The sequence below is a fragment of the Pseudophryne corroboree genome, chromosome 7 (assembly GCF_028390025.1).
Source record: "Pseudophryne corroboree isolate aPseCor3 chromosome 7, aPseCor3.hap2, whole genome shotgun sequence".
Lineage (NCBI taxonomy): Eukaryota > Metazoa > Chordata > Amphibia > Anura > Myobatrachidae > Pseudophryne > Pseudophryne corroboree.
The window spans coordinates 275,279,881-275,296,062 of NC_086450.1; the positions used below are offsets into that span (position 1 = coordinate 275,279,881).

Below are 16,182 nucleotides of genomic sequence, written 5' to 3' on the forward strand. Positions count from 1 at the left end.
GTCATTTATATTCAACAAGGGAAAAAGGGAGATAGTAGGTATGATCTGTGGGTCCATGTAATAATTAGAGATGAGCGGGTTAGCTTCCCTAAGAACCGAACCCCACTGGACTTCACTACCCGAGCCTGGTTCCGAGGATTTTCCCACCTGACTCGGAAACCAGAATGAGGCAAAACGTCATCATCCCGCTGTCGGATTCTCGCGGGGTTTGGATTCCATATAAGGAGCCGCGCGTCGCCATCATTTTCACTCCGGCATTGGAGAGTGTAACGAGAGGACATGTCTCCGTCCTCAATGTCCTGCATCAGTACACTGGTAGTGTCTTGTGCTGCATCAGTCCATACACAGTGGTGGTGTGCTCTGCTGCCATATGTCCAGTGCTGCTTTATAAGTTCAGTCCAGTGGTGCCTTGTTGTGCTGCGTCAGTTCAGTGGTGGTGTATTGTGCTGCATCAGTCCAGTCACAGTGGTGGTGTCCTCTGCTGCCATTTGTCCAGTGCTGCTGTATAAATCCAGTCCATTACAGTGGTGCTGTGTTATCCTGCATCAGTCCAGTGGTGGTGTCCCTGTGCTGCTGTGTATGTCCAGTGGTACTGCCGTATATGTCCAGTGATACTGCCGTATATGTGTAGTGATACTGCCATATATGTCCATCGGTACTGCCATATAAATCCAATGATACTGCCATAGATGTCCAGTGGTACTGCCATATAATTCAAGTGACACTGCTGTATATTTCCAGTGGTACTGCCATATAAATTCAGTGGAACTGGCGTATAAATCCAGTCCAGTGATACTGCCGTATATGTCCAGTGGTGCTGCCATATAATTCCAGTGATACTGCTGTATATGTCCAGTGGTACTGCCGAATAAATCCAGTCCAGTGATACTGCCGTATATGTCCAGTGGTACTGCCGTATAAATCCAGTGGTACTGATGTATAAATCCAGTTCAGTGATACTGCCGTATGTGTCCAGTGGTACTGCCGTATAATTCCAGTGATACTGTTGTATAATTCCAGAGGTACTAGCGCATAAGTCCAGTCCAGTGGTACTGCCGTATAAATTCAGTGGTTCTGCAGTATAATTCAGTTGTACTGCCATATAATTCCAGTGGTACTGCCTTATATGTCTAGTGATACTGCCGTATAAATCCAGTGATACTGCCGTATATGTCCAGGGGTATTGCCATATAATTCCAGTGATACTGCCGTATATGTTCAGTGGTACTGCCATATAAATCCAGTGGTACTGGCATATAAATCCAGTCCAGTGATACTGCCGTCTATGTCCAGTGGTAATGCCATATAATTCCAGTGGTACTGCCGTATATGTCCAGTGATACTGCCGTATAAATCCAGTCATACTGCCGTATATGTCCAGTGGAATTGACATAATTTCAGTGATACTGCCGTATATGTCCAGTGATACTGCCTTATAAATCCAGTGATACTGCCGTATATGTCCAGTGGTATTGCCATATAATTCCAGTAATACTGCCGTATATGTCCAGTGGTACTGCAATATAAATCCAGTGGTACTGGCGTATAAATCCAGTTCAGTGATACTGCTGTATATGTCCAGTGGTACTGTCATATAATTCCAATGATACTGCTGTATATGTCCAGTGGTACTGCCGTATAAATCCATTCGTACTGGCATATAAATCCAGTCCAGTGATATTGCTGTATATGTCCGGTGGTACTGCCTTATAAATCCAGTGATACTGCCATATAATTCCAATGATACTGCTGTATATGTCCAGTGGTACTTCCGTATAAATCCAGTAGTACTGGCGTGAAAATCCAGTCCAGTGATACTGCCATATATGTCCAGTGATACTGCTGTATATGTCCAGTGATACTGCCATATAAATCCAGTCCAGTGTTACTGCCGTATAATTCCAGTGGTACTGCCGTATAATTCCAGTGGTACTGCCATATAATTCCAGTGATAATGCCGTATAAATCCAGTGGTACTGGCGTATATAAATTCAGTCCAGTGCCACTGCCGTAAAAGTTCAGTAGCACTGCCGTATAATTCCAGTGATACTCCCGTATAATTCCAGTAGTACTGCCGTATAAATCCAGTCCAGTGGTGCTGTCTTGTGCTGCAGCAGTCCAGTGGTGGTGTCTTGTGCTGCCATAAGTCTAGTGGTGGTGTCATGTGCTGTATATTATTTACTCCAAATAAAAGGGTTATATACTGTATATTACTTATATTATTATCCAAATAATTTTTACAGGGTTTGCCCTGTGTGGTGTAGGGGTACATTTGCTTGTGCTGCATATTATTATAATAGCTCCAAATAAAAGGGTTATTATCCAAATTAACTTTACAGGCTTTGCCGTGTATGTGTGTGTGTGTGTGTGTGTGTGTGTGTGTGTGTGTGTGTGTGTGGTTTAGGGTTACGCTCTCCTGTGCCACCAATATTGTGCGTGCAAATTCCAGCATGTCCCATATTGTTTGTGCCGTACAATTGTGTCACTTAGCTTAGTCATACAGCTACCTCATTGCAGCTCTTTTTATTCTTTGCATTATGTGCTGTTTGGGGCCTAGTATTTTTAAGTGCCAACCTGTCTGCAACTCCAGTGCCACTCCTAAATGGGCCAGGTGTTTGTGCCGCACACTTGTGTCGCTTAGCTTAGTCATACAGCTACCTCATTGCACCTGTTTTTCTTCTTTGCATGATGTGCTGTTTGGGGCCTATTTTTAAAATCTGCCATTTTGTCTAACACTGCAGTGCCTCTCCTAGAGTGATCAGGTGTTTGTGCCGCACACTTTTGTCGCTTAGCTTAGTCATACAGCCACCTCAGTGCAACCTTTTGGCCTAAAAACAATATATTGTGAGGTGTGAGTTGTTCAGAATAGACTGGAAATGAGTGGAAATAAATGTTTTTGAGGTTAATAATACCATAGGATCAAAAATACACCGAAATTCTGTGATTTTTAGCTGTTTTTATGTTTTTTCTCCAAAAATCTTCCAGACCCAAAACCAAAACACGAAAGGGTGGTTTTGGCAAAACCAATCCAGATCCAAAATACGAGCGAGGATCCAGATCCAAAACCAAAACACAATACACAAAAAGTGCCTGCCGCACATCTCTAGTAATAATATGGCTCGTCCCAGAGGCAGGGACAATCTATCACTTTGATCACTTTATTCTTGTGCTGGAGCTGATTCCTGCCGATTAAAATAAATCCCTATATGTACACCTTTATCCATATTTTTTTTTTTTTTTGTAATTATGTTTAGTATAGTTGACTTCATTTTGTGAATTCTACTCAGGAAGTTCGCTGAAAGTGATCATTAATTAACTCACTGGTCATCTCTAGGCTTGACTACTGTAATCTCTTGCTATCTGGCATCCCTGAAAAACGCCTCTTTCCACTCAGTGCTGCTGCCCGGCTTATCTTCCTTACCAAATGCTCTACATCCACCTCCCCTATCTTACAAGCCCTTCACTGGTTTCCCTTCCCTTTCAGAATCCAATTCAAGCATCTCACATTTGCTTACAAAGCCCTCATCCACTCCTCTCACATTTACATCTCTGACCTTATCTGCCTGTCCTCTTCGCTCCACTAATGCACGCCACCTCTCCTGCATACTGATTACCTCCTCCTACTTCCAAGATTTTGTATGTGCTCCTCCTTTTCTGTGGAATTCTCTACATCTCCCCCTTGGACTCTCCACCTCTCAACAAAACTTCAAACGGGCTCTCAAGACCCACTGCTTCAACAAATCCACTCATGTTGTTTTCCTTTTCTTAAAATATGTTCTACTCCGTACTCACTTCGACAGCACCAAATCCCTCAGTTTTCTACCACCCTGATACTTATTTCAGTGTTGTCTGCTGCCGATGCTATATTAATATACCCTGTACTTGTCCTCTCTTCTCTTGAACTGTAAGTCACTGTTGACTTATTTTGCTTATTTGGTTATGTACTCTGTATTTGGGCACTGCAAATCCCTTGTGGCACCTTATAAATAAAGGTTAATAATAATAATAATAATAATAATGTGTTTGCATTCCTCCAGTTTCTTCTCTAACAAACTTTAAAGATGTGGAATATAAAGTGGGTGCTTGAATCTCTACTGTACATGGGATAAAAAGGAAGTGGATGAGAAAAGAACAAAAGATGTGAGGAAAATAAAGTCATTGGGCCCTTTCATCGTGCAGAATGAAATAAGGGAATTTCTCACAGCTTAATGACATGTACTGTGACATTCTTTACTGTGGCTCTCTGAATAAACAGTATCTAAAATAACACTCATGTCCAAAATTCTGCTATCATCTCAGCCTAATGTTCACTGCTCTTCTCAAATTGCTTTATCTAGTTCAGTGTTATCAATCTCCAGCTCCTCTGTCAGTATTTCTCACATATCGACACACATGACATGCCCATCTCTTAGTTAATCCCTTTTAATGGTACTGCTTCTCTTAGACCTAGACTAAACATACTTATGTTACAGTATACTGCATTTTTTCTTTTATTTTCTACAGATAATACTTCTTACCAACATTTACAAAATACGCCACCTTAATCTACTGTAAATCTTTAGTAGTAAATTCAATTTGTGTACCTGTTAGATGCTTAATCAGCAAATTAATTTTGTTTCACCTGAATGTGGCCCATTATGTATAATACTAGGGCCTAGTATATAGAGTAATATCAATGTATGTGAGGATGAAACAAAGGTAATAGTGTTAAGTGAAAAATAGATGAAATACTAAATTGTGGGAATATACAGTAAGTGCCAGAATGCCTTTCAGCCAGCGCCCCATTGGAACATGTAGTTGCACAATAGTATTTATGATGGAAAAAACTGTCTATTTTTTAAATAGTTTAGATACTGTATGACATACCTATTTTCCCAAAAGGTCTGTGAGACTCCAAATTTCAGACATTCTCCTGGAAAAGCAGGTCACCCACCCATATGCTACTACAGCCTAGTAAATTGGGTGGGGTGGAGAGAGGGGACTGATGACATGATGCTCTGCAAATCATCACTTCCTACTTCAAGACAAGATTGCTCTTTCTCCACCAGTAACCTGCCCTCCGGTACCTTCTCTTAATTACCTTCTCTTAATTTGATTCCAGAATTGAAGATGAAGTATCTACTGTCTTCTTATCTTCCTACTGTACTACCTCACATTCAATCCCATAACCTCATAAATTAGACCTATGATTAATCTGCTCATTCCAACGTTAAAAAAATCTATAATATTCCCCATCATTTTTCAAGCTTGAAGGGATTTCTCTTGTTCTAGACCCCCCCCCCTCCAAACATTTCTGACCAAACACTTCATTAAGTCACTGTCCCACCTCTTAGCACCTCTGCCCCACCAAGCTGCTTGAGAGGTTTCCTACACCTACCTCACACACTTTCTTGACGCTCACAAATTATTGTACCCACTTGTGACTAGTTAAAATAGCCCACAAAGAACCTCAGCAATGTGGACCAATTTGCAATATGTAGCACTTAGCCTAATGTACTGTATCACATTACAGTTTCCAGAAAGGGTAGTGGACAAGTGGAATAGCCAACCATGAGCGGTGGTAGAGGATAAGACAGTAGAGCATTATAAACAAGTGTCAGCATCCGGAGTCTTACCGGTACGTTGGGGCCGCAGGGCTGGCTTCTCTGGTGGTGTGCGGGCAGCGGCAGGCTACTGCGCCGGGTCCGTGGGCAGCAGTGGCGGCGGTGAGGGGGTCCGCTCGTGACGGCGGGACGCTCTTGCTGAGCTGTTGCTAGGAGACCAGAGGCAGTGAGCAATGTGGCTTTGCAGAAAAGTCTGCATTACTGGGTGCCGCCATGTTGGAGACCAAGTTTTAAGCATAGTTCCTGTTTCCTGTTTCTTCCAGCCAATCCAGGGGAAGCTCTCCCTATAAAAGTGGTCTGGTTTAGGACAGTGATGCCAGTGCTTCAAGTTACAACCCTGTTGTAGGTGCTTTAGCCTGTGCTCCCATGATCCTTGTCGTATTCTGGTTACTCCTGCTCCTGCTTGGTTGGTTCTCTGTTGCTGCTGCAGTCCTGCCATTCCTAACCTGCTACTGCCTGTGGAAGCGCTACTGGAAAACCCGGTCCAGTAAGACTCTTTGGGCACAGTCGGCCCCGGGTCTTCTGCCTCGTCTTTCACTCCACACTCCACAGATCTACTTCACCAGCCATGTCTTTGTACCACCGACCACAACCTGCAGATTGTTATCTTCAGTCTCATCCTCCAAACCACAGTCCACAGTCCTTGTCTCCAGCCACGTCTTTTAACCACCATACACAGTTCCGCAGTTCATTATTCACAACCTCGTCTTTCAAACCACAACCTGCAGTTCTTTACCCGCAACTACATTCTTTAACCATCGTGCTCCAGCCACAGTCCTCTACCTCAGCACTGTACATAATAAATACTATTCATTGACTTTCAACCCTGCCTACGTTCTTCATTGCTCCATGTCCCATGTGAAGGAACTATATCCAACCCCCTCATCTTGTTCACCCACAGCCATCTACCTCCTCGGGCAAGTCTCAGCTGCCGGATCCTTAAACTTTGCTAGACAACAAGCATGGGATAGATATAAGGATATCATTACAAAAAAAAAAGGATCAAGGTTTAAGGTAACAATATGGTAAAAAAGGGTCAGAATAGATGGGCCAAGTGGTTCTTATCTGCGGTCAAATTCGACAGTATGTTTCTATAGCAGGACCCTCTTACTGCTCTGTTATTACTATTTTAAACCCAATTGTAAAGTGCAATGAGATATGCTAGCACTCTATAAATAACTGTAAATGAACAATTTTCCTACCACCTCTGGGCATGGCCATGATTCAAGGGAAAGACCATTTATGATGATGATATATGAGTTGCTTTGCCCACATCATTGGCCACCTTTATTTCCTCACAGAGGGTAAGTGCATAACATAAGAAAGTTTATAATATGGCAGTCATGATCATCAAGTTGACAATGAAGATTGCTGTTTCTGTACACTGGCAGTATTTATACTTTCTTAATGTTTAAATATGCTTTAGTTTTAATTGCAGGTGTCTTAGGATACATAAATGTAAAATTCACAATTAAAGCCAATTTTTAGTTTTCATATGTTTATGTCCTAATTTTATCCTCTAAATTATGGCCTTGATTACATTTGCCTATTTTTTAGCACATACTTGCTGACTTTCTATTTCTCCCCTCTGAGATTCTTAGGTGGTACCTAATGATGGGGCACGCTTAGAAATTTGAAATAAGTTTATTAAAACTTAACATTTAAAAAATGGGGGAATAAGGGTACCGGCGACTGGTGTGATTTAAAATGCAATTGTTAAAAGATTGATTTAAAAGCCAAAAAACTATATAATGATATAAACAAGTTTATTACTCACATAAAAGTAGGTTTAAAACATAAAACTACTAGTAAAATCTTAAGAATGCAAATGTCTTAGTAAAAAGTAAGGAGTTCTAACTTAGCTTTTAAAATAGGCACAGGGGGGTCACCACAGGGAGCCCAACGCGTTTCGTCACAGCTGACTTTTTACTAAGACATTTGCATTCTTAAGATTTTACTAGTAGTTTTATGTTTTAAACCTACTTTTATGTGAGTAATAAACTTGTTTATATCATTATATAGTTTTTTGGCTTTTAAATCAATCTTTTAACAATTGCATTTTAAATCACACCAGTCGCCGGTACCCTTATTCCCCCATTTTTTAAATTTTCCCAGCAGTCCTGTACCAGTACTGCGTTCTTAAGGGTTGGCAGACACCTTGTAGTAAGGTTGCGTGTGTTTTTTAATAAATTTTAGCATTTTTATTCACTTTATACTGAGAACCCACCTCACAAGTGGCGCTGTGTCAATTCCCTTTTCTACACGAAAACTTAACATTTAATTAATAACGAATAAAAGTAATGAGGAGTTTGATACAAAAAAATTGTTCAAGAACACAAAGTAAACATATATATTGACAGAAATCAGGATAAGCCTGATACAAAATTATGGGCACCTGTGGTGAAAAATATACTGAAAAACATAAAAAATTACAAAAAATTTATATTATTAAGGTGCCTGAGTTAATCAAAATTCAAAATTGGAGTAGAGGTAAATGATATGTACATATAATCACCGCAGTGATAATTGTAGGTAAGCACCTAGTCTAAAACCTCATGAGAATAGATGAGAGGCACAAAGGTTCATAATTGAAATGTCAAATGACTGAGGGTAATCACCTGGTAGAGATTCTGTTTGCTAAAAGGCTAGATCCTTATAGATAACAAAGCATTTAAGATAAAAGTATGATTATTAAAGATACAATAGAGCATTGATAAATAAGCCTAAAGGCAAAGCCAATTGTAGATAAATAGAAGGTTTGTGGGAAAGTTGGATAAGGAATGGATAAGTTTCAGAAGTTGCTCTAACACTTCTGCTGTTTGTGATCAGAGGTCACAATCTTACTGCACCTGATATTCCCAAGGGGTCACCCTACTAGGTACTGATCAGGCTTATCAGCGCTTAGCTTCCAAGGTCGGATGAGATTGGGCGTTGCTGCTGAAATATGGCAGTAATAAACACTAGGACACAAATGAGAGAGTGTAATGAGTAGTGAGCAACAAGGTACTTCTGCTGTCCAGTTTCTAGCGCAGATTCTCTGTTGCTGTGAGCATTGCAGAGAGTGGTCTCGCATCTGGATGAGAGGGTACTAAAAATAGAAGTGAGATATGCTCAGAATAGGGAGGAAACCCTGCCTTCTGCTGTCCACTGTCTTATATAGATATATAGCGGACAGTGGATGAGAGAGGTGGGTTAGGCTTACCTATTGAAAAAAAGGGTGGTGGGAAAATTAGAAGAAGGAGAAGAAATGGTAATGTGGTGAGATCACAAATTAACAAAAAATTAAGTAAATTATGAAATAAAACAATCATGAAATCAACGATTAATTGGAAAAAGGAAAGTAAACACAGGCTGCATGGTAAAGGCTTACCAAAATGGGTATAAGACCCTGTTTATGCAGAAAGGATTCTGCAAAAAAGTATTACATTTAAAAGGAAATACCATAAAATGGTTTAGAACAATAATTAAGGATCAAAAATAGCAAACATGGAAAAAAACAATATTGATTATATATCAGTATCAGTTAAATAACTGGAGTCCAAATGGGCACATACAATACCAGGGAGTCCCAAAAGTGATCTGAGCTAGAAAGAGTTCAGCATCACTGAGCACAGACGGACCGTTTCACCAGGGTGGCTTGTTCGCCTTGATTACATTTGCCTATTTTTTAGCACATACTTGCTGACTTTCTATTTCTCCCCTCTGAGATTCTTAGGTGGTACCTAATGATGCAGAGTGTTTTGTCCTGTCCCATTGCAGCATAATGCCAAAATTTGCATGCCTGCAAAGAGGTGTTGGGGCCAAAATGCTGCATTATAATGGCCCTGCCCTTCCCCATGGCCCCATAGCATTACTTCCCATCTTGCCTATGTCGCTAGAAAATGGGGACAGGATGTGGTAGGGCCATCTTTTCTTCTGGGAGTCCGGGGAATCCTCAAAATTTAGGAGAGTCTTGGATGTTCTAGTAGGGCTGGAAAGTATTATTTAGAAATGTCAGTTGCACTTATTAACATACTTGTAGCATGCGTTATTGACAGCCATTCTTAGAACTCTCATCACTATGTGCTTTTAGAGAGGATAGCTTTGCAAGTCTCCTCGTGTAATAGTATAGTGTATTAACAATAATTTTCAAGTGTTTGTCAGCTCATTTAATAGTTCGCTGGTGTGTGATTATAAGTTAGTCATGTACCCAAGACAGCTTGTTTGAACATAGCTGATTTCATAAATGTGTGCCACAGTGAAGCCATTTTACATGTCAAAGCTATTTTAGCATTAACAAACATTTATGAATGCTCATTGAAGCATTGCATGAATGTCACTTACTATTAAATAACACTTGAAGAAATAAAGTAACAATAAGATAATGCATTTCATATATTTATATTTGTAAGCTTGCTGAGTTTAATGTTTCCAAATCATTTGAATATTTTTGTATTAAATTACTTTCAAACAAGCCATTTGATTAGTATTCAGTAAGCTTATTTAAAAAGAGGCCTTAGTGCATACTTCAAGATGCTTTGGTTTTGGACCAATGCTCCCAGATAGATTGCCCAGCACAGATACAAGCCACCTTTCCTCTCTTGGGAAATGCCTTCACAAACTAGAATTCTTCATAGATGTTCAGAGAGGTCAATAAATCTCGGGAAGTACACAATTGCAAAAGTGGAAAAGTCAAATTCTGCATCCTACCACTTCAGAATGACCACTTTCATTAAAGCATACTTTTCTATATTTTTTTAAATTCCCTTTGTTTAGCCTTACTTAAAATTTTAATGAAATCATGACCGTAAAGCTGGATGCACACTATAAGATAAGATTGTCTGTCCAATCTTTCTGGTTGGAGCGAAAATCTGATAATGTCTTGGAGCAAATGTCAATCAACCATTTGCTCCCAAAAGCAAATCAAATGGATTTAACCAATTTTTCCGAACGTCCATTTTTGTCTGTTTTCCAGTTTTTGGTAGCAAATGGTCAATTGTCATTGCTTCCATACATTACCAGATTTTCGTTCCAACCATAAAGATTGGACAGGTAATCCAATATTGTGTATCCATTTTAGGGTTATTTTTTTATGTGTTTCACTTTTTGTGTGTGTTGGAAGCTTTCTAATGGGAATGTTTTTATTTAAAGTAGCATCAAATTTTACATATTTACAGTGTAACAATAAATAATCGGAATTAAAATAAGGTACATAGTCAACAAAAAAATTCCCATAATGAAACATCCAAAGAAATAAAATTTCCAAGAAATTAGCAAAACATTTCCTTTATGTTCCCTAATTTATTCCACAAACACTTTTGCTGAGTTTTATTTACTCAAAGTTTTGGTTCTTCCTCACACCACCATACTGTTCCAGTCCCTTCTGTCCTTTATCTCCCAGGAGGCCAGACATACAGTACCTCCACGCTCTCGTCCATTCATGCACCCTCCACCACCTTCCCACTCTCTTCCTTCCTTCCCACTCTCTCCCATCCTCACTCCATTCATTCTCCCATGCATGCCCACTCACCCTTATATCAAACCAGGACTAAGGGATTTTGTTAGCCCATCCGATACATGCAAACCATTTAAAAAAATAAACCATACAAGTATAAAATATAAATGCAGATATGAGAGAGAACAGATAGCTAGACCCAAAGATTGGAAAGAGGAAAGTCATCCATCACCCTATGAAGGGGCTTCAACTGGTGCCACAATGGGTCCCATAAAAAGCATAGGATGAGAGCTAATGACCAGCTATGAGCTACTGTACGAATCAAGTGCTTTTGCGGTGGTGTGCCCCATTAGCACAGCAAGTAACATGCCTATAGATTAATTCTCTTTTATCCCTTTGTTTCTTTTTAATAATCTTATTTTGCACTGCTTCAAAAAATGTGTGCCACAGGTGAGCGTACTCTGTACTTTACCTGCCCTCATTGTACCCTGTCCATCTCATCAGCCATTGCAATCACCTGCACCTCAAACTCTGCTATCTTGCTTTATAGATCTATGTACATTGAGGGAAATCTAGGCTTAAAATCCCCTGTGATCCCACAATACAACTTGTGCAAGCATAAATTTCCATCTGTGTGCATAGATCTGTAAAGTAGATAGCAGAGTCTTCAGTACAGAAGATTGCAATGGCTGAGGAGGGGGACCGAGTACAATGAGGGCAGGTAAAGGGCAGAGTAAACACATGTGCCACGAGTTTTGTGGAGCAGTGCAAAATGAGATTACTTAAAACATTGAATCTTATATTTTTGTGGTTATTTACAAGAAGGTATAGTGCAAAAGACTGGCTACTTATACATATATACGCATGTACATAGACGTAAACAGCTTGTATAAATTTTCTCATTTTTCAACTTGAGATTCTGTTGCATGCCTTACTATTAATAAGGACCTTACGGAGTGGTATATGACTAGAATCAAGGCACAATGGGGCAACATGGTCTCTATCTCGACAGCACTGTTTTACTGATTGTGGGGTGCCTAAGAATGTAACCTGCAACCATCTTTCTACTCTATGTGACATCATAAAGCTTGGGATGTCTGTCCAGTGTCCAGGGTGCTTCTGTGCGAGGCATTGTTGTTAAATGAGCATATACCATGTAAATCATTTGTTAGGTCGATGTCATGCTTCAGTACCGATTACTTTGGAAACTATTGGATGTTTCACTGTTTTCTTGAACCTTTTGAAATGAAGTCAAATATAAAAGGTAATATTGTACTCACATGTTAGGTCTTTGAATGCTTTGCCTTATTTTAACTCTAACAATAAGCTAGGTTTAAAACATAAAAATATAAAGAAATTTAAATTAAAACATGTACAATAGCAGAATGCAAAAAACATACTAAAATGTTCTGTAACTTTTAAAATAACACGTTTATAGAGCGTGGGCTTACTTGACTGACATAAGGATATATGTTTTATTGTTTCCCCCAGAAGGCAACTATATAAAATGTGCAAAAGTTAGATCAAGCTCTTTATAATAAAGAGGTAATAAAAACAGTCACATATATGTTGATGTAAAAGTTTGCATAACCTGACATAGCTTGATATTTTGTATATTGTACTTATATTAAATGTATTGCTGAATACAAGCTGTTATTGTAATTGTTAGTCGTAGCCCTTTTATATAAGTCAACTTGCAATTTTAGTCTACATGGTTTTTATGGATACACTGTGTAGATAAAAGCAGATTAATAAAAAGACATATGCAGTGAATTTATAAATTTCAAAATCAAATTATATTCCTGTATTGCTGTTTGTGAAGTGTTTACTCTATATGTAGGTTCTTTATCTGAGAAAGAGCACCTACAGTAGGGGATGTAGTTATGTGACCGGCGGTCAGGAGACCGCCGGTCATATAACCTCTCCCAACATCCCGCTCGCTCACAATCCTGATGGTCGGCATGCCAACCAACAGAGACTATTCCCACTTGTGGGTGTCCACGACACCCATAGAGTAGGAATAGAACCAGTGGTGACCGTAGGTCCCCACCGAGCCCACAAAGGCCTTGCTGTACTCGATAGCCCCCTGCTGGGATTCCGCTGCTGGGATCCCAGCTTCGGCATGTTGACTGCGGTCTCCTGTCTGCCGGTCACACATACTACACCCATACAGTAATACTATTGCTGCCATTATGGGGGACTCTCATTATTTAGAGGTGCAATGTAGGTCACTCTATTGGCAGGAGCACAGTGACATGGTGAGTGACTTATCATATATTTGCAAATTATTGTAACTGAGACTCCTGCTTTTTATGTAGAAATAGATAAATAGATAAACAGAGCTTTATTGGTGCACAGTGGCATGCTGAGAGATATTTCTGCATGACTCTTCTAACTAGACATGTCATTTCCACCTGTGCTGTGAACTTCTGTAAGTTTTTGCAGCTCACTATGTTCCCGGGATTAGTATAAATTGCTAGTGGACGGGAACCCGGCTGTATTGATCCCGGCAGTGGGATCCCGTCTGCCGTAAAGGCCGGCAGCGGGGTGAGCGCTTGAAAGCCCCTTGTCGGCTCGCCACGCTGCAGGCACGGTGGCTCACTGCCCTCAGCACAGGTTGTATTCTCCCTCTATGGATGTTGAGGACACCCACAGAGGGAGAATAGACTGTGGCGTTGGTAGTCCAGCGGCGGCATTTCACCGCTATTTGGGATTCCAGCATCGGCATTGACTGCCGGGATCCCGACTAGCTGTATTGTAACCACTTCCCATGTTGCCTACTATACAGCACTTTAGTTCTTTACTTTCTTCTAACTATATAGTTCAGTAAAGCACAGCCATTCAGTTCCTTCTGCTTCTCTGATTCATATGTGTACATTTGACTAGTGAATTGCACATATAAAATCACAGCATACTTTCTTTCCAGACATGAATTCAGCCCATACAGAGTTCTCAAAGCCTGTGCATACACCTCGCAGAGCTATCAGCAGGGTGAAAGGCTGTTTGATACAAAAAAACAATATGTGGGTCAATCAGGATGCAATTTTCTTTCCTCCCCCACTGTGAAAATAAACACTCCTAAAATCTATCATTCCGTTCCATCTGTTGGTATGTGTATTTGTCAATGAAAGAAACAAAGGCCCTAATTAAACCCAAGAAAGGATTAGGAGGCACAGCATTATGTGGTCTACAACACTGTGCTTGATGGAAGTAGTATTCTGTAGGGAATGGAACCCCTGAATTCATTTAATATCCTGCTGCAGCTCCCAAATGACTATTGGCAATCTGGCACTTTCTGGCTATGTCTGTAATGAAGGTCCATATTTTCTAAGTTGTGCTAAAGCTGAAAGTCAGCATATGGTACATTAACATATATTTAGGGCTGCATTTTGCTATATTTGCTAAAAGAGTTTAAGCTACTGTATACTGTAAGTTATCTATCTATCTATCTATCTATCTATCTATCTATCTATCTATCTATCTACCTATCTATCTATTCATGATAATATTACTTGAATGTTATTTTTTTATTTTATCTGTATTTATTCTGATTGTATTGGGAAGAATAACTGCATGTAACAGAGTGCATTTCACATTATTTAAGTGGTATAAGCTATACAATTCTTTATAAATTTTTATCAGTTTAACGCACATGTAGTATTGGTAGAGATATTGTTTACAGTGTTTGCAGTAAACAAAGATCAATAGTTTTGACAGACACTGACTAAGAAAGGCTGGAAAATAATGGAGTGATTAACCAATCAGATGTCACCCTCTATGTTTCATAATATAACCCTACAATACCCACCTGCAGTTGTGGATTCAGGGGAGGTGGCTATGAGGCATGAGTGTGCCCCCCCCCCCCCCCCCCCATGGTCATTTTGGGCCTTTTACTATTGCAATTACTGAGGGCATTGCCGATAAGATAAAAATAGAAGCAGAGCTTGCTTGCATAAGTATGACTCTGCCCCTTAGCTTTTGCTTGCTCCCCCCTTCTCCAACGCCGACCCCATGTATATGAGGAGGATGCTCAATGCAGCTGACACCCAGATGCTGGAGTGAACTCTGTGGGATCTTGGAAGAGCTGCTCTGTGCTGTCTTCAAGCAGTTCACAGCACCAGCCAACAGAGAGCACAGGCATGCTCAGCCAAGCTGGTGAGTGTATAATGGAGGACAATGTAAGTCAGAATGATTGTGTGTGTGTGTGTGTGTGTGTGTGTGTGTGTGTGTGTGGGGGGGTCTTGATAAGTGTATGTAACATATTAAATCCGACCAGATATCTTGTTAGGTTTTGCAGTGCACTGAATATTACACCAGCTATGAGTGATACTTAGAGGCAGCAGAGTTGCAATCCAACACCTTTAAGTTGAAATAGGTGTGTCTTATAATTAATTGTCATTATGTTTATTGGTCATAATAAAAAAATAATCTAAAATTATAGTCATTATTTAGCAGATCCATATTAGATAAACCACACCCACAAAGTTTTTGTCAAGGTGCATATTTCTATTGCTGGCATGTTGGGAAAATGGCCTGCTCCTCTTTCTCTTGTTTGTCCCAGGCCAAAATTTGCCAGCCATCCCCTGCTCAGTAGCCCCACCTCCTTAAGGTGAGGTGGAATTAAATAAGCAGATGTGAGGTGCAATGACTAAAGGAGGAGAGTTGGGGTGGAATAAAAAAAAGAAGAGTTGTGGTGGAATAACTAAGGAGGAGAGGTGGGGTGGAATGACTAAGGAGGAGAGGTGGAATGAAAAAAGCAAAGGAGAGCCACAATGACTAAAGGAAGAGAGGTGAGGTGAAGTGAAAAAAAGAGAGGTGAGGTGCAATGACTAAGGGTGAAGAGGTGAGGAGGAATGAAAAAAAGAGGAGCACTGAAATGAAATGACTAAGGAGGAGAGGTGACATGGAATTAAAAAAGAGGAGAGGTGAGGTGCATTGGCATACGAGGAGAAGTGAGGTAGAATGACTAAGGAGGAGAATGGAGGTGGAATAACCAAAGAAGGAGAGATGAGGATGAGAGCAGAGCTTATGAGGTCTTTTTTTATTTTGTCTTTGAGATATACTGCAGTTTGTCCTGGCACGTTGCAATGTGACTATCACCATATGTATATCAATTGTTATGCCAAGACAAACGACTTGTCTGAT

At 40.2% G+C, this 16,182-nt stretch overlaps 1 protein-coding gene and 1 pseudogene across 1 annotated transcript in view; one reads left to right on the top strand and one right to left on the bottom strand.

Annotated features, from left to right (window-relative positions):
* The window catches only part of TMEFF2 (transmembrane protein with EGF like and two follistatin like domains 2), a 1,119,215-nt gene that overhangs the window by 784,159 nt on the left and 318,874 nt on the right, over positions 1 to 16,182 (top strand). The window lies entirely within an intron of this gene.
* Positions 8,441 to 8,559, bottom strand: LOC134946094 (5S ribosomal RNA; annotated as a pseudogene).